Below are 17,493 nucleotides of genomic sequence, written 5' to 3'. Positions count from 1 at the left end.
TCCACCTTCAGGGCAGAAACTCTCTAGTCTCTTCCTCAGGTCCTACCCCTCCCAATTTTAGTTAAGAGGTCAGTAGTCTGCTGAGACCTGATTCAAATGGGCCAATGTCCACCTGGGCCAATAACAAACAGATGAGGAGTGATGGAGGTCATGTTTCATATACTGTTTTTGTTACATCATTGTCATTAGCTCGGCTGAAACCTTGACCTGACCAGTTGAGTGCCTGTTGTCAGTGGGAGGAGGGCTGAGTCATCATTGCCTACTGTGATTGCCCTGTTCCCTTTATCATTGCCTACCTATGGGCCCTCTTACCTGGGTACCCGCCATAGATCTGTCACGTGGTCATTAAGTACTTTTTATATGCGCAATGACTAGCGACTTATCCTTGTTAACGTCATTTATAATCTAGCCATGGCAATTATAAGATATAGTATTTCTAGACTTCCTATTTTCTTAACATAAAGGTTATATATCATGCCTTTCCAGAGGACTGGACTTCCTGAGCACCCAGAGGTGCTCAAGATACATTAAAATCAAGGCCAATTTTTCATGGAGTGGATATAAACATGAAACCAAATTCTCCATTATCGTGTGAATCCAATTGCTAGGGATGTCTTCAAATTAGATTTCATCCAATCAGAAATAATTAGTTGCCTGTCTTATCCTTATAGAGTCTCAAGAAAAGAAGTTATTTAACCTCTCTCTGTAGTCAGGGATTTTCCCCCATATGATTAACCCAAATGCTTAGTGTGTGAGTCTGGTCCTCCTTTGTCCACAGAATAGGTCAAACAAACAAACAAACAAACAAACAAAACAACATCTGGCAAACACCAGAAATCAAAGAGCCCTTTAGGTGTTGAATAATAGTCACCAAATTATCTTTTAGCTATTTCTTTTCCTTTCCCAGAACATGCTATTCTAAGCTTTATTGGTATTATTATTATTTACACTCCATTAGTCCTGTCTGTTTCTTCCCTCTGGTCTTGCCTATTTCTCCCCTTTCCTGTTTGGTTCCCTCTGTCACCTTAAACCCCCTGGAGCTTCCAGAATGAAATCCAGAATTTTTAGGGTGCCTTACGAGACCCTCCCTGGGGTGGGTACGGGTGGTCTGGCTTCGATTCCCCGATCTCTCACCATTCTCTGTCTGTTCCAGCACAATCAAGCCTCTCTCTCTCTCTCTCTCTCTCTCTCTCTCTCTCTCTCTAATAGAAGCGTTCCCAGCTCAGAACTTTGCACTCACTGTGTGCATCAGTTGGAATTGGATCAGGAAGAGAGAAGCCACCCTAGCAGTTGTTTTTAAGGGAAAGAAAGATTTAATTCAGAGAATCCCGTGCATAACAAGAAAGCCTTGAAAGGGGTAATGGAGCTAGTGTCGCAGCCACAGTCCAGCACCCGACAATCAGGGCGTCAGGAAACCGCTGTTGCTGGACACAGCTGCTAAGGCAGGTGACCGGCAGGGAATCCAAGCTGTGGCAGGTGAAACGCCAAACCCTGCATTTGCCAAAGCCCACACATCCACCTGCACTGTGACAGGAGGAACAATGGCCTCAGCTGCCGCCTCTCACACCACCACTTCTCCGGGACAGAAAATCACTTCAGTGAGTGGTCTTAGAAATACAGTTCCCAGGCTTCCAGCCCTGATGCAGGGGAGCCCCGAGGGGTGGGAGTGGAGGAAACCCACAAGCAGCTCTGTTCCTTCTGCTGCAACCCTCCCCGCCGCCAGGGGCGCTCTTCCCAAGTCAGCTCTTTCTAGAGGTCCTTGCACCACTCGTCCACCCCATACTCCTGCACTCAGGACCTTACTTCGCTCAGCGCTCATCAGTACCCAAAAGAATCATCTTTGTTTATGTTCTGTCTTCTGCTACGACTAGACTCTCATTGCAGTGATAGCACAGACCTCACGGCTGTGGATTCTGCACACACGGTGTAGACTCTGCACCCCGCACCCCCGTGCGGACCCTGCATTCCCGGTGTAGACGCTGAACTCACAGAGTAAACCTTGCACACACTCTAGTACCTAGCATATAGTAACACCAATCAACATCACGTCCTCCCACCCCTACCCCGCTGCCCTTACTCTCAGGCAAATCTAGAAGGAGAGTTTCCTCTGGGTTCTATAAGCAATAAAAATAGCAATGAGTGATCTTCCAAATATGGAGGAAGCACGGTGTGTGTGTCTGCCCCCGCCCCCCCAGAAGTGCAGGGACTCCAGGCTGCCCTCTGCGTTCCCAGGAGGCCTTTGTTGGATGGTTGCTCCCAGGGCAGATTCTGGCCTGCACTGGGGTGGCTCACAGGAAGGTCTGCCAGCACGCGTCCCTCAAGAGGGAGGGGCGTCGGACAAACCCGCACAGGCATTGAGAACATGGGCACAGGGATTGAGAACGTGGCTCTCAAGTCGGGTGGCCGAGTTTGAATCTGGCTGTCTTTTCTTGTGGAACTTGGGGAGGTTCACTGAGTCGCAGCCTTGCTACCTGATGCCTCCTGCAAGGGCGCACAATAGGCACTCAGAAAGCTGACCTGGTCTCACCATTTCTTCATGAACTACAGCCAGGGTCCGCAAACTACAGGCCACGGCCACGTCTGCCCTTGGCCTCGTTTTCTGCTGTCCCCAGGCTCCGGTGGTTTTTAAATTGTCAATACGGTTGTAAAATTACGAAAAGTAAGATAAAAAATATGTGGCAGAAGGCGGTGGCCACGAAGCCTTACTGATGTACTGCTCCTCCACCCTTTATTAGAAAATTTATGACTCGCTCTGTGGTTCGCTTGATTGATTAGAATAAAAGTCTTTTCTTAATTAAGAAAATATTTACTATTATTGTGTTCGCGGAAGTTCAGAAAGTGATAAATAACAGGGCTGCACAGGCCAGTCAGGTAGCTGCAGGTCTTGATGGACTGATACCCACTTGGCATCCCAGCATCAACATTGTATTCACCTCTGTCTGTCCTAGGATTTATTAACTACCATTATTTCCATCTGGGCTGCCTGGGAATACACAGATAACCTAGAAATTGGCCTTAATAGCACCTCTTTGGAAACATTGACTGGATTAGTATCTAACAGGTGCTTCTGGGGGATTTCCAAGGTGATATTTATAGCTTTTGCTGTCTGGCCTGGGGCCAGCTGGGCCTGAGAAAAGAGAAGCGGGGGTGCGGATAGCTGGGCGCACTGGCTTCACTCCAGACCTTGATCTTGTCAGCTTCTACAGACGTTTGTCCTGCCAGACGTGTCCTTGTTGCTGGAATGAAAAGTTCTCTCTCTATGAACTCAAGTTTAGTAGAAGTGGAGTCATCCTGGGAAAAGTCTTTGATAGAAACAGATCTACTCTTAGAGACCCGAATACATAAAATGTTTTATTAAGTGTTAACTCTGTCCTTCAAAAGGTGTTCTAGTCCTCTCCTGGGGCCCTCTCTCTGCCCTTTGCTCACAGCACCCACTACTCTATCCCTCTTGGCTCAGGGGTCTGAAATTGATCAGAAAAATCCAGTTGGTTGTTGTTGTGACTCATACATTTATTTGGTAGAACATTTTAGTTCTCTCATAAACTTTCTTGTTCTTATTCTCCTTTTTGTTCTTCATGTTCTTCTTTAATAATTATGCCTTTTAATATGCATTAGAGCCTGACCAGGTGGTGACGCGGTGGATAGAGCTTCGGGCTGGGATGCAGAGGACCCAGGTTCGAAATGCTGAGGTTGCCAGCTTGTGCACAGGGTCGCTAGCTTGAGTGTAGGATCATAGACATGACCCCATGGTTGCTGGCTCAAGCCCAAAAGTCACTGGTTTAAGCCCAAGGTCGTTGGCTTGAGCAAAGGGTCATTCACTTTGCTGTAGCCCCCAATCAAAGCACATATGAGAAAGCAATCAATTAACAGTTAAGGTGCTACAATGAAGAATTGATGCTTCTTATCTCTCTCTGTTCCTGTCTGCCTGTCCCATTCTGTCCCTGTCTCTGTCCAATAAATAAATAAATAAATAAATATAAATAATAAAATGCATTAGAAAAGAACAGTAGCACATAAAACCTGTAGCTTCACCAATGTCACTACTTAGGATGAAATTGGAGTAGATAATCACGTTAAACCTGAGAACCTCCAAAAAAGTATTGAGTAAATAGTACCGGAGAGTAATTTGGGAGAATCTTTTAAAAACAAAAATATAAATAGCCTATGACTCTTTCAATTCAATATCTAGGAATCATTCCTAGATAAACTTTCTCTCTCTCACACACACACACACACACACACACACACACACGATGCTCCTGTGTATTATTTTGTAATAGCGAAACCCGGAAATAATCTTACTGTTACAGGAGAAACTGTGATGGAGTCCTGTGATGACATCTTTACCGCAATGACAAAGGGTGACCTGACTCTATTACCAACATGCAAAGGTCTCAAAAACAATAAGTCAAGAAAACAGATTGCAAGATTGCAGAACGTTTCCATACACTGTCTGCATTGAACACAATGACATTACCAATGAACTCATATATATAAAAGTCTTAAAGTTGACCCTGGCCGGTTGGCTCAGTGGTAGAGCGTCGGCCTGGCGTGCAGGAGTCCCGGGTTCGATTCCCGGCGAGGGCACACAGGAAAAGCGCCCATCTGCTTCTCCACCCCTCCCCCTCTCCTTCCTGTCTCTCTCTTCCCCTCCCGTAGCTGAGGCTCCATTGGAGCAAAGATTGTCCGGGTGCTGAGGATGGCTCTATGGCCTCTGCCTCAGGTGCTAGAATGGCTCTGGATGCAACAGAGTGACGCCCCAGAGGGGCAGAGCATCGCTCCCTGGTGGGCATGCCGGGTGGATCCCGTTCGGGCGCAGGCGGGAGTCTGTCTGACTGTCTCCCCGTTTCCAGCTTCAGAAAAATGAAAAAAAAAAAGTCTTAAAGTCTAGATAGATGTATAACAAACAGAACAGCAGTTAAGGAATGGAGGGGAAATGATAGTTGAATATGATCAGCTTTATTTATAGTCATTTAATTTCTTTTTCTTTTTCTTTATTTTTAAAGACACAGGAAGGGAGGGAAGGAAGGAAAGATGAGAAGCATCAACTCATAGTTGCTCTTCACTTTAGTTGTTTATTGATTGCTTCTCATATGTGTCTTGACTAGGGGTTCAAGCCAGTGACCTTGGGCTCAAGACAGTAACTTTGGGCTTCAAGCCAACAACCTTTAGGCTCAAGCCAGTGACCTTGGGATCATGTCAATGATAGCACACTCAAGCCAGTGACCCCATGCTCAAGCTGATGAGCTGGTGCTTTAGGTGGTGACCTCAGGGTTTTGAACCAGGGCCCTCAGCATCCTGGGCAGACACTTAATCCACTGTGCCACCATGGGTCAGCCTATAAGCATCTAATTTCTTAAATAGAGTATGAATAGATTCATATATTACTTGAGTAATTAGAACTGAGTTAACTTTTCAAAAACAAAATATTGTATACAGATCAGGACAAAACTTTCCTAGTAACTAGGGCGTTCAGCATCTTCTTCTGCCCCTGACAACCAGGATCAGGAGCCAACAGGGATCCTGACAGAAGAAGGCTGTATTCCGAGGGGTCAGCACCTAGTGGGCTCCTAGTAGGGATAAAGTCTCCAGAGAGAAGTTAGACATCATTAAATCCTATGAAGTATGTAATATTGTTAGCCCCATTTTATAGATGAGGAAACTGAGGCACAGAAAGGTCAAATGACTTGCCTAATATCAAACTAGTGAGTGATAAAGAAAATGGGATTAGAACTGGTAACAGTCTCTCCCCAGAGCCTAGGTTTTGCTCCTAGTGCTCGGCCTCTGTTCCCAGTGTCTGACCAAATCTTACCGATTTATCAGATCCAGCTCAACTGTGACCTTCTCTAGGAAGCCTGGGGTGACCATCCTCTTGTCAGATTCGGAGTGCCTGTGCATATGACTCAGCCAAGCCCCGAATGCAGGGCCCACCGCATCTCCTTAGGAGGGATCGTGTCTGATTCCGCTCTGCATTCCTATCAAACAGCCTGACAAACAGAGTGTTGGGTATGTGTTTGATAAAATACATGAATAACTGAAAACACAAATGAATGAATGCAGGAAATGTCATGTGATCTCCTAACTCCTTCCTATAAGGTCCTGGATAGATTTTACCCAACTCTGGGGTGCAGTCATACTAAGCTCTCTTGGAGTCAAATTCAATCTAGGCTTCTTCTAAAACGAGTCTCTAATATCTTTGTTATCTTGCAAACACACCCACATGGGCACATCATACATACTCGCATACCCACACACAAGCAAAACGCAAGGGGTCCGACAGACCCACGATTATGGGTGATGGAAGGGGAGGTTGGTCCTAGTAGGCAGTAACAGCTCAGCCCTCCCAGTGACACCGGCACTCAGCTGGTCAGGTCAAAGTTACAGCCTGGAGCGACTCACAGTGACGTCACCGGAACAAGACATGAGACATGACTTCCAGAGGCCAGGACGCTCCCTGTAGCTCAGGAGTTTTTGCTCCAGACCTACCATCACCTCTGTTCCTCGCCGCCATGCTCAATAGCAGTGCCTAAGTCCCATGACTATGACAAACAGGGAAGGTGGGAGCCAAATAGCCAGAGATTGGGGATGGGCCGCCTAGAGGTCCAGACGGGGCAGGAGGACAAAAGAACTGCTACTGCTCACTGGGGTAGGGGTTCGCACCTGCCTGGGCACTTGGTGACCAGAAAGTTGTACCGTGGGTGCCAAGGAAAGAGACGTTTCAGGAACGAGTTAGCAACTCTAAGAAGGCAACTCATGCTAGGAGCTGGAGGAGAGGAGGCCTGGACCTGCGGTGCTGGATTTAGCCACATGGCGACTGGGCCAGAGCCACCGGACGGTGTGATGGGCCGAAGGAAGAAGGGGGCAGCCTCTTGTATTTAGACTTCTCTTGCACTCTCCACCCAACAAGAGCCCCTCTTGGCCTCAGTAAAGGGAAAATTTCTCCAGCAATCACTTTGAAATGCTCATCCACTCACCCACTTGGGCATCCTACACCTTAGGAGCTGGCCAGGAGTTGTTATGTTTTTAATCTAATCTCTTTTACGTTAGTAAACCATGAAACCCTCCCCTTTACCCTTAACCTCAGATGACTCCATGGAAAATCAGAAGAGTCATTTAGCTCAGGGCAGATCAAATTGCTGTGCTTGTTACACAGAAGTGATCGCGGCTGCTTTCAGAGGCCCTGGAGGCAAAGGTCAGATCTATTCTGCCACTGGGCCAAGTGTCCTTTGGTCAATGAGATTGGGATAAGGAGAAAAAAGAGAAGAGGCCTCTTTTTACAGAAATGATGAAGACAGACTTAGAAAGTGTGCGTACAGGGTACCAGGAATGTCATGCTACCCGAAACATCTGCCTTTCAGCTGGTCACGAGCGGGGTCTCTACGTTTGGCAGTGGGGCTTGTTTCTCGGGGGTCAGGAATATGCCCCATTCCACAGGGGCCCCCTCGAAGGACAAAGGATGGAGAAGGCACCAGGGTCGGCAGGGATGGACATAGTACTGACCGAATGGGAATCCAGAAGGGGAGGTAAGGAAGCGCCAAGCTGACCCGAGTCTGCTGAGTGGTGACCGAAACGGTGTTGAAGGCATTGCCGGAGCGTCCGGGCTCTTTGGTAGAGAAGGGATTTTATCAGGGCTGCTTCCTAATGGGGTCCTGGGGTGCCCTGCACACCGTCAGGGGCACAGTTTGTATCACAGCCAGGGCTCCGATTGCAGTCTTCTGAAGGCGTGGAGCACCTGTGTGAAGGGGAGAGCCATGAAAACGTGTGTTTCCACGTGGTAAACTGTGTCCTTTTCATTCTTTTTGTTATATGTAATCCAGGACAACGCATTAGGATTTTTATGATGTCGATGGTGACAGTGTCTTTTATTCTAGTCTATTTATTTAAAAACCAAATAAATAGAGGCTCAGCACCTGTCTCATCCAGGCCACGCTTGGGCCAGTGAAGGTGGTTCAGAGCCAGGTTCTTGGTGGGCTGTGCTGGAAATGCACCTGGCACCTGCTGACAGGGATGGAAGGCGGGGGACTGGCTGCCGTGAGAGGGCTGAGGTCCTTCCCGTTCCGTGAGGACGTGTGTGAGCAAGACGAGCAGTCTAACCCGGGACTGAGAGTGTCAGCCCAGTGGACATGCATGGTTGTAGCCTCACACGGCTTGCATGTGGGATTGGGTGTGTGTGCTGTGTGTGTGGTATGTGAGTGGACAACACAAAAAAGAATACGAAGAGTGATTCAAAGGGCGATACGTTGAATATGAAAATGCTGGGAGTACATCTTCATGCTTCCTCTTCGTAGTCTAAGTTTCAGTTTATGGAAAATGCCCCCATAACAGAAAGCTAAAAGAAGCATCTAAAGAATAACCTCATTTTTGCAGAATAAACAAAGCGTTATGGTAGATGCGTACAAAAGGTTCAGGAAGAATCCACACCAAAAGATCAATAAAAGTTCCAAATGTTCTTAGCATAAGGGAATGACTTTTCTGGACTTTCTAAATCTTTTACAGCAAATGCTTATTAATACTGTCACCAAAAAAAAAAAGAAATAAAAAGAGGATTTAATATAGCTACTGGAAAGAGGAAAGATCTGTTGCTCAGAGGTTTTTCCATGTAATATTGCCAATTCCTTCCCTACTCACTCCTTGGGGGAGGGGAAGTGGTCAAGTGAGAGAGCACCTTGAGCCAGCAAATGAGCTAAGCTTATAAGGTCAGAACATAAAAAGCTGTTGATGAGTAATAATAAAACTGGATAACAGAAACTTAGTGTCTTGTCTTCTCTTTGTGTTACTGATACCACAATCAATTATATTAGATATACTGATAGACAAAGAAAGGTAGTAGAAAATTTTTTTTAAGTCTATCTGAAATCTATACTAGGTTCTTAGGAATATCCCTTTAAAATGGCATGAGAAAAATCACGTTCTTCTGTTTCAGAGCATCAGTTCTAGGATTTTGTGTAAGTAACCAAATAATTCAATTCTCCACTGTAGAAAAGCTGAAATGTTTTACATCTAAACAGGTATTTCTTAGTTCCCAAAGAAACTAATTTTTAATAAAAATTTTCAAAATAAAGACATTAAAAGCAAACCTTCAATGTGCTTGTACTTTGTATTTGGTGTTGTAACCTTGTTTCCATGGAAACTTAATACCAAATGCTAAAACTGAAGTTTCTTGTATCACTTTATTGAATCCCCCCAAAAAAAGTTTACAATAAATTGAAATGAAATTTCAACTCTCATGTTAACATAAAAAGGTGAATTCTGTACTCATGAACTCTATTTTTCAACTTTTCTGATGTGACACTCCTTTTCACAGTCCTGTGTTTTGATCCTCATTACCTTACCTGCCCTCGTACCACCTTCTCCAAAAGTCCCCTCTGTCCAGGGCATTCTCGGCTTCAATTTGAAGTCACCAGAACAGATTGTTAAAATATATCAACTCATTTACCTGGTAAATTTATTCTATTTCATGACTTCTACTTTTTTATTCTTATTCATCAAAACAACTTTAGAAATACAGGGTGGGGAGGTAAATGTTGCTTCTGAGTATGTACGATAATTTTGAGTGGAAATAATCAAGACTGGAATAAGTTGAGATAGGCCTACTTCATGGAGAAACTATCAAATATAAGCTACATTCTCAAGAGGGTTTTTTTAAGCACCACGAGAACTGAATTTGGCATAGCTATCACCTCCTTGTCAGCCTCTTCTGCCCAGCAGCTGTGTCACACAATCATTCCAGATCTTTAATTCTCTGTTTCTTCACCAGCAGTGTAGGGCAAGTATACGTGGGCATTCTTCGTAGTTAGAAGGGTGAAATGAGATATACATGAAAATGTGTTGTAATCTTAAAAAGAATATATAAAGGTCCTATTCTGGTCTCTCATTCAGCACTACCCACCCACCAAGTGGTTTGTAAAATCACTAAGGATCACCTTACAGCACCAAGCAGATCAGTGTCCACAAGTACTTATTTACTTTGTGTTTAAAAGTACAATTAATTCACATAATTTGTTCCCTTTTTTATTTCCACAATATTGAATATTCCGAAAAGGGAGTAGTACTTCCCTCTTACAAAGCCAAGTCCACCATCCGGGGGAATCCACAGGCTTAATTATTCTAACGTTTAAGGACATTAAGAGCTCAACTCAAGTTTAATTTGACGTGTCATAGGAATAAGGAAATAAACTCTGGCGTTTAAATGAAACAAATGGGTCAATGGGCCTTGACCATCTTTATGATACATTGTTTTCTACTTCAAAGAATACAGTCTTCATTAGCCAAGCTGCTACCCAGCATTATTTTAAATCAAACATTTCCTCTCTTCTCTGTCCTTCTCTCACTCCCCCCCTTTGGTCTTTAGAACATTTACTCAACATTCTAAAAGTTGAACAGGATTCTATCTGCAGGAGGGGAGAACAAGGAGAAGTAGCCATGGAGACAAACATTCTTGTGCAGGATGTGACATCTTAACTCCCAAACTTTTATACCTATTACAAAGTCAAGTCTAAATTTAAGTTTTCCCTTCTCTTCTGAAACTTGTGAGCAACAGACTCATGAGTCACTCTCCACATCTCCTTTAGAAGAGGCAGGCCATGTGACAGTGAAGTCTTTAAGTCACTGAAGACAAGACCTATTTGGGTGCCAGGGGGGATTTTAAAATAATCAAGACTGGGTAGTAGGTTCTCCTTTGGACAAAACCAAACTGTTCTCTGCAGCGCTGGCAGTTAACATTTCACATTGTTCAGTTCTTTTAAGTTCCCTCTCCCACCATTTTCTTTCCTTCTGTGCTCAAAATATAGTCGGAAGGAATAAAGCAGCTTCCATCCCACTGAAAACTGCCTGCTTCAGAGCGCTATATAGGTTCTCCTATGCAGGTCACTAGTTTGAACTTAAATAACAAACACTAAAACGTTTGTGTCTGAATTGTCCCGAATATCAGTAGCATTATAGGTGGGAGGCAAGGGCCCTTGCCTGGTTCTTTCCCTTCAGCACCACCTGGTTAGGAAAAGATGGGGAGATCAGATGAATACTCTGAAGTGGGGTATTCAAGTTTTCATTGAGAAAGGAGAGGAGAGTCTTTATAAAGTCCTACTGGACCTTAAAGAGACCCGGAGACAGGCAGGGCGGAGGACTGGAGGGTCTCAGGCTGGGCTGAGAAATGGGGACAGGGGAGAGAATGGGACGTTTGATAGAGAGAACCTTAAAGAGACCGGGAGACAGGCAGGGCGGAGGGCTGGAGGGTCTCAGGCTGGGCTGAGAAATGGGGACAGGGGAGAGAATGGGACGTTTGATAGAGAGAAAGAAACTCGCTGGTCAGAACTGGGAAGGAATAAGGGGTGGGGACGCCAGGCAGAGCCAGCCTTCCTGCCTGCTGCCCAGCCCTGGGACAGCCTGCTCTGGGCAGGAAGGAGCCCAGGGGCCAGGGTCAACGGGGCCGGCAAGGCCAGAGGTACACCCGAGAGCGCCCGCTGCCGCCGTCTTCTTAGTGGGCTCCGGGGCAGCGGGCTCCGGGGCAGCGGGCTTAGGCGTCCTGCACCAGCTGACACAATAGATCTGACTCCGGCTCTGACGGTGAATGCCGGCCCCCCTTGTGGCTGCCTTGAGACTTCCAGTAGCGGGACCGGGCTTTACCCCTGAGGCTTGTCTTAAACTCACTGCCCCGTCCCTGCCTTCGCTCGCCCTGGGGGCTGCGTAGTCGAGCCTGCTGGTGACCCCGTCTGTCCGCTGTCCGCCCTGCAGCAGGGCCACCGGCCTGGCCGGGCTGGCCACACCCCCGCAGCTCCCGGGTGGGGACTAGACAGATTTACAAAAGGAAGGCGAGCCCTGGCCAAGGAGAGCGCAGCCGCAGCCCCTCCTCCTTCCGCAGCCGCCTCTAGAGTGAAGGCAGCCGGCCTAGCTGGCACCAGTCAACCGAAACGCGTTCTACGGTCGCTTGGTTACGAGGGACCAATCACGCCCAGAGTTCTCTCCATGCGTCCCGCCTCCCAGTGAGGGTGCAGGGTCACAACCGCCCCACTGGCCCCTTAGCGGCTCTGCCCGCTACCGCTTGTGCTGGGCCTCAGGTTTTCATTTTGGGGGGGCTCCGAGCTTTCAGTCCCGTGGAAGGCGACCCGGACCTTTGTTAATAAGTCCTCGGTTCATGGGTTCTACAGGAAGTCTCCGTTAGTGAAGAACAAGTTGGTTACCAACTTAGTTTCACCGAGTCCGACAGCTGACTAATTTGATGTATTATTGCTCAGGGATTGAACTCAGTTACACCCTAATTTGTTGACCGTGTTTTGTAATTAACTGCTCCTACTCTCTGTCTTCCAAAGGTATTATTTTTTGCCTGCAACCTGCCATAGCAACCCCTAGGGCCCTGGTCCAACCTTTAAAAGATCTGTGACTGTGTGTCTTGAATGAGACTCAGTACATGTCACCCTTTCACTTTCTCATCAGTAAAATAGGGATCCTGTGGACAAGTCCTGCCGGGGGTGAGGACGATAGAGACGCAAAGACCCGACTCCTCCGGGTTCAGTGATGCAGATCCACTTTATTCAGGAAGTAAGCTAGCTTATATACATGGGTTCAGCCTATAGGGTGTTACAGTGTGTCCTTCATAGCCAATGGCTGAAAAGATCAGGGAGCTGCGTGGTTGACGCTAAGTCACTCCCTTATAGTGGGCGAGCTTCCTTCCTGGATATGCCGAGGAGGATTATGAGAGCTGGAGTATTCTCACAGCATTGCATCAGCGGCAGCTGCTAGAAATGCGCTCTGCGCTCCACCCACAGCTCCCCCTTCTCTTTTAATTAAGGCCAATTGGACTTGATGAATGACAACTTGCTGTTGTTGTAGCTTCTGAATGCTACGCATTATGCAACGAACCACTAATAGAACTAAAACAACTATAAAACCTATTATACTATATGCTCATAGATTAGCTGGATTAAACAATGAGGTAATCTTCTGTAATGTTTGACTAGTTAGGAAATAGAACAGGGGTCCTAAACAGGGGATTCCTCCTAGGGGTCGGGATGTCATTTCCCTCCCATTGTGTTACAGAGACTTTCTAGGTCCATTAAACACAGTTCCATTTTGTATATGTGCTGCCAAAGTGAGCACAACACAGTCCCATTTTGATTGTAAAAAATGGATGTAGGTACATGCACGCCTTCTTCCCACAAAGGTCCCAGCATCCAAACACATAACAGATGGCTTGCCGTGGGCTGCATACTGCATATGGTTGCAAGGCACATTACACAAATTACAACAACATGACAAATCATACAATTTCAACAATTAAAAAGGTACATTTCACCAGTCTCTGAGTACTTTGCCAAAAGCACAAAATGTCCTTGGCCTTCTTTCTAGCCATGGGAAAAACTTCCTGGGGCAAGGGAAGGGCCTCCAGCAAAGCTGCCCCCCACCACCAACATCAGGGTATTTCACATTGTCCAAAATCCGTAAGTCCATCCAACAAAGGAGCCAGTGCTCACTCGGGTCGTAGTCCAGGAATCAGTCCATGCACATGGGGCGTCAGTCACCCCCCTCATTCCTACTGTTCTGGCAGGTCTTATACTGTCCCAAAGAGGAGCACATGGCAATGGCAGTCAGCATTTTCATCTCTGCTTCAGAGAGCATGATGGCACCCACCCCTGTGACCCAAAATGTCAGCAAACCCACCAACGGCTTAGCAGGCACTCCCTGCTGTTCCAGTGGCCACTCGGTGATGCAAATCTGGCTTCCGTTCATCCTCCCACTGCAGCTGCCATGGTTTACCTTCTGGAGTCTGTGAATCGCAACTCCGGCCCAATTCTCCTCATCCTCCAAAGATGAACTGAAAACACCAGCTCATGCTGCTGGGCTCGAGCCCCGGGCTGCCGCTGCCTGCATCTGAGTCAGCGGTTACTATAGCACACATAAGCAAGAACAGAGCACCAGGACCTGGGGGCCCATCAGGGGCAATTCTCTGGGCCTCCCCATCAAAGCCTCCACATGCCCCCAAGTGATGAGGCATGCACGCCAGCCACAAGGTCTTCTTCTGGAGCACTGAGGACCTCCTCCCCTCAGGCGTAGTCGGTGTGGAGGAGGCCAGGGCTGTGGCTTTAGACAGGTGAAGACTGAACGACTTAGTGGGTGCCCCAGAAACCCTTTCAAGCAGTTTGGGGGGTTCCTGGGATCCAAATTGGCTGAAAAACACAAGCATAACCTCTCACTTGTGTTAGAAGATGGTGTGATCCCCCCACTGTGCAGTGGCTGGGTCCTTCCAGCATCATTTCTGAGAGAGGGGCAGGGGAGAGAGAGAGCGAGAGATACATAAAAATAGACAAGACAGACAGACAGAAAGAAAAAAGACACATGGGGGCAGACAGGCTGGCCCATGGGTCTGAACACGTGTTGGAGAAAATGGCGTCTGAGAGGCTGGGGTGGGGCATTGAGCCCCAGCAAGGAATGCAGAAGTAGCGACTTCTGCTTTTTAGGGTGGCCGAGCTGATGGCGTGGTTTCTAATGTATCTAGTTTTGTTTCTGCATGCTCGGCTGCAAGTCCATCAAACTCGATGACCCAACCCTTTTCTTCCTCTACAGGGGGAGGTGAATATGGAGGTAGGGGTTCCTCTGAAAGAGGAGTAGCGTGTAGGACCACTGGAGAGTCCCCAGCAGAAACACCAGTCAAGCAGACGTGTACATCAATTCTTTGTTTTGACACATCAATGTGGCACCTCATTGATGTGCCTTGACTGGGGGGCCATCGCGTCCCAGTCCAATGCTCTATCCATGCGCCACCGCCTAGGTGCTAGTTGTGGACAAGTCCTGCCAGGGGTGAGGACGACGGAGACGCAAAGACCCGACTCCTCCAGGGACCAGGTTCAGTGACGCAGATCCACTTTATTCAGGAAGTAAGCTAGCTTATATACATGGGTTCAGCCTATAGGGTGTTACAGTGTGTCCTTCACAGCCAATGGCTGAAAAGATCAGGGAGCTGCGTGGTTGATGCTAAGTCACTTCCTTATAGTGGGCAAGCTTCCTTCCTGGGTGTGCCCAGGAGGCTTCTGGGAGCTGGAGTATTCTCACAACATTGCATCAGCCGCAGCTGCTAGGAAAGCGCTCTGCGCTCCACCCACAGGACCCCACTAGTCCCTCCCAGCTCCGTGACACAGGGAGTCACCAATTTGCTTTTCTTTCCTGTTTCTCCCCTTCCACGGCAAGAGTTCCCATATTTTGCTCTTTTGGCCAACAATAATGCTTAAAGCACGATTTTCCCATAAAAAGAAAATCTTGAGAGCCACAAAGTGGGGTACCACGTTCCTGTTTGCTGAACTGATGATAATGATAGTTAACATTTGGCGAGCACTTACTTTGCACCCAACCCCATCCCAAGCAAAGTATTCATTTAATGATCCAAAACAATCCTCATTTCACAGAAGAAATTGAGACAGAAGTCAAGTAACACTTCGAAGGTCATGTGATTGTTCAGGGGTGGGTCTGAGACAGTGTATATTCTCCAAGGCAGTACATCGTGTTTATCAGAAAATAAAGGTAGACATAAACTGTGGGAGGAACTGAAGTTGTATCAGGATTCTTTTTAAGGAAAAACATTTTTTTTGGGTAGATTTTCATGTTTTCCTTTCATTCAACATTAATCTCCTAAGTGCCAGTGTGTGGGGGCCCTTAATCTCCAACAGATGAGAAAACAAAGATTTTAGAAGTAGTTCTCAAACCTTTTGAAGTTAGGGTGCATTTAAAATCCTACAAATAATTGTAGGTGCACTATATACAAATTTCTGAAAAATATGTTATAATAAGTAAGTCAAATATTAAAAAAATAAAAAAGTCCAAGCATGCTTTTATAGTAATTAAACAAAATAAATATGACAAAATTAAATTTATTCTGAGATTAAAAAACATTTTTATATTACATTTTTTTGAGTTATGCTTTTTAGAATTCATAAAAAAGAGGGGTTAAAAAACAAAAACACGACAAAAAGTTATCTTTTTATATATACAGATACAGTCTTAGTAAGATTTAGTAAATTTGGCAGGTCCCAGCGCAAATGTGTTAAGTTTTTTCATTCTTGTGTTTATGAGAAACATGAGCCTGATGTGTCCTAGTGATTTCTTCAATGTTTGGGAATATATTTGAAAGGCAGATGCTGATTTTCTCATCAATACATTGAAGAATTCCTCTCTTTTTACTCTGAATTGCGTTGAGTGCAGAAAACCCCCACTATACATATCATCTTAACTTTACACCAAACAAAGGATAGAAGAAACTTGCCTCCAGTCTTTCTGGGGAACATGGGGGGTAGTGTAAACAATCCAGCACCACAGCTTAACAGCCTTTTGCAACCTAATCAGGCAAGTGAGGTGGGGGGTTGGGCAGACTGTCAGCTTACAGCCAATTCCCCACACTTCTGTCCCCCCAAAAATCTAAACTCCAAAAACCCTGTTGGTTTTTTGGTCCCCAACAGGCATATATTTCTCTGGAATACTATAGGGTGCACCTGGAAATCTTCTAGGGTGAACCAGTGCACCCTGGTGCACACTTTGAGAACCACTGGTTTAGAGAGTTCAGTTGTTTGAGATCACACTGTTGGAAAGTGCTTATATCTGGGACTCAAACATAGATCTATCTGACCCCCAAGTAGATGCTGGAGTAAAGAGTTTGAATTTTTTCCTGGAAACAAGGACCAATAGAATGACGTGAAGTTAACGAGTCACTATCAGATGGCTTGTAGTGAGGTCACTCTGGACAATGAGGCAGATGGAAGGAAGCCACAAGATCAATTGAAACACTTTGTGTTCATCTAGGGGGGTAATGAGGGTTCAAACTGAAAGTTGTGGTAGTGACTGAAATGAAGGGAAAGGATTTAAGCTCATTGGGGAAGTAGAGAAGAAGTACCTGGTGACTAGCTAGGTATGGAGAGAGAAGTGAAGAGAGGAGGCAAGATGGCTGCCAGGGTTCTCTTTTGGGGACTGGGTTGATAGCAGTGACTTTCTCCTGGACAGAGAATGCAGGGAGAGGAACACATATGTGGAGGAAGATCACTTTTGGCTCTAAGTGGAACATGGAAATGGAGCTCTTGGGTTGAAAGTTGGATATCCATCTCTTTTGGCTAGGTTTTTTTAAAAAATGATATCCTAACTTACACTTTTTTAAATTTTTTTTTAATTTTTCTGAAGTTGGAAACAGGGAAGCAGTCAGACAGACTCCTGCATGCGCCCGACCAGGAATCACCCAGCACGCCCACCAGGGGGCAATGCTCTGCCCATCCGGGGAGTCGCTCTGTTGTGACCAGAGCCACTCTAGCGCCTGAGGCAGAGGCCATGGAGCCATCACCAGCGCCCGGGCCATCTTTGCTCCAATGGAGCCTCGGCTGCGGGAGAGGAAGGGAGAGACAGAGAGGAAGGAGAGGGGGAGGGGTGAAGAAGCAGATGGGCGCTTCTCCTGTGTGCCCTGGCTGGGAATTGAACCCGGGACTTCTGCACGCCAGGCCGACGCTCTACCACTGAGCCAACCAGCCA

This window comes from Saccopteryx bilineata, chromosome 5 (genome assembly GCF_036850765.1).
Source record: "Saccopteryx bilineata isolate mSacBil1 chromosome 5, mSacBil1_pri_phased_curated, whole genome shotgun sequence".
NCBI classification, from domain to species: domain Eukaryota; kingdom Metazoa; phylum Chordata; class Mammalia; order Chiroptera; family Emballonuridae; genus Saccopteryx; species Saccopteryx bilineata.
Note: the sequence above shows the minus strand (reverse complement) of the source record.